Genomic DNA, 2122 nt, shown 5'->3' with positions numbered 1-2122 from the left:
CACCAAACCCTGCTCCTCACACCAAACCCCGCTCTCCACACCAAACCCCAACTCCTCACACCAAACCACACTCCTCACACCATACCCCACTTCTCACACCATACCCCACTTCTCACACCAAATCCCACTTCCGCACACCAAACCCCACCTCCCACACCAAACCCCACTCCTCACACCAAACCCCACTCCTCACCCCACTCCTCACACCAAACCCCACTTCTCACACCATACCCCACTTCTCACACCAAACCTCACTCCTCACACCAAACACCACCTCCTAACACCAAACACCACTCCTTACACCAAACCCAACTCCGACACAAAACCCCACTCCTCACACCAAAAACCACCTCCTCACACTAAACACTACTCTTCAAACCAGACCCCACCTCCTAACACCAAACACCACTCCTTACACCAAACCCCAACTCCGACACAAAACCCCACTCCTCACACCAAACCCCACCTCCTCACACTAAACACTACTCTTCACACCAGACCCCATTCCTCACACCAAACATCACTCCACACCAAACCCAACCTCCCACACCAAACCCCACTCCTCACATCAAACCCCACCTCCTCACACCACACCCCACTCCCACACCAAACCCCACTCCTCACACCAAACCCCACTCCTCACACCAAACTCCACTCCTCACATCAAACCCCACCTCCTCACACCACACCCCACTCCCACACCAAACCCCACTTCTCACACCAAACCTCACTCCTCACACCAAACACCACCTCCTAACACCAAACACCACTCCTTACACCAAACCCCAACTCCGACACAAAACCCCACTCCTCACACCAAAAACCACCTCCTCACACCAAACCCCACTCCTCACACCAAACCTCACTCCTCACACCAAACCCCACTCCTCACACCAAACCCCACTGTCTCACACCAAATCTCACCTACTCACACCAAACCCCACTCCTCACACCAAACCTCACTCCACACACCAAACCTCACTCCACACACCAAACCTCACACCAAACCCCACACCAAACCCCACTCCTCATACCAAATTTCACTCCTCACACCAAACCCCACTCCTCTCACCAAACCTCACTCCACACACCAAACCCCACTCCTCACACCAAACCCCACTCCTCACACCAAACCCCACTGTCTCACACCAAATCTTACCTTCTCACACCAAACCCCACTCCTCACACCAAACCCTTTTCGAAACGTACATGCTGCCACAGGAACAGTTCAGTCAGGAATGTGTGTATTTCCAAATCCTCACTTTATGTGAGAACATCATGGCAGGAAGTTACATCACAGTAAGAAATACATACTCTGTGTGTGTGTGTGTGTGTGTGTGTGTGTGTGTGTGTGTGTGTGTGTGTGTGTGGTATTTCTCAATAAGGAAATGAATTTATTTTCCCAATGAGGTTGAAGGACGAGTCTAGACACATAAAACACACACACACACACACACACACACACACACACACACACACACACACACACACACACACACACACACACACACACACAGATTATCCATATTATTTTGGGAATATTATTTTGTCATCAGTTTCAGGAAATATATCTCCTGTATTAGATGAATCTTATAGAATGAAGCAATATTTATATAAAAAAGGAAATAAATCTGAATGCTATTTATGATCATTATTATCCTTTGTGTTATAACACCTCATAAAACTGCAGCACAGGAATGTTAATTATTGCAGAAGTGTTTACACTCACAGTGGGATTGATTTAAAACTGAAAATTAATTGACACAATTTATTTCTATAAACAAATAATAAATATATACTAACTTAAGAGAAATAAAAATCTTAAATGAAATAAATAATTATAATAACTAATAATAAAATAAATAAATACCTATTCCAATTTACCCATAAAATAAATAAATTAATATATAAATTAGGAGTAAAGACATGAGCTGTGTGTGTGTGTGTGTGTGTGTGTGTGTGTGTGTGTGTGTGTGTGTGTGTGTGTGTGTGTGAACAGAGGGAGAAGCACAATGAGGGCGGGGATTTTCCTTTCAGCTGCCTGCCCTTTCTGTTTTGCTGCTTAATAAACTCTGACATCCTGACATGTGCACAGAGGTCTTTATTAGAGAGAGAGACAGGG

The 2122-nt window shown here is 45.5% G+C and overlaps 1 long non-coding RNA gene across 1 annotated transcript in view; it reads right to left on the bottom strand.

The window, feature by feature from the left end:
- The window catches only part of LOC124627083 (uncharacterized), a 38004-nt gene extending 36709 nt beyond the window's left edge, over positions 1-1295 (bottom strand). The window contains exon 1 of the long non-coding RNA XR_006981608.2: positions 1160-1295. This is a non-coding gene — a long non-coding RNA (uncharacterized LOC124627083). The remainder of the gene's footprint in view (positions 1-1159) is intronic.
- Positions 1296-2122: the final 827 nt, after the last annotated feature.

The sequence above is a fragment of the Ictalurus punctatus genome, chromosome 4 (assembly GCF_001660625.3).
Source record: "Ictalurus punctatus breed USDA103 chromosome 4, Coco_2.0, whole genome shotgun sequence".
In the NCBI taxonomy this organism is placed as follows: Eukaryota; Metazoa; Chordata; class Actinopteri; order Siluriformes; family Ictaluridae; genus Ictalurus; species Ictalurus punctatus.
The sequence above is the reverse complement of the archived record's forward strand: the minus strand, read 5'-3'. Positions and strand labels throughout refer to the sequence as shown.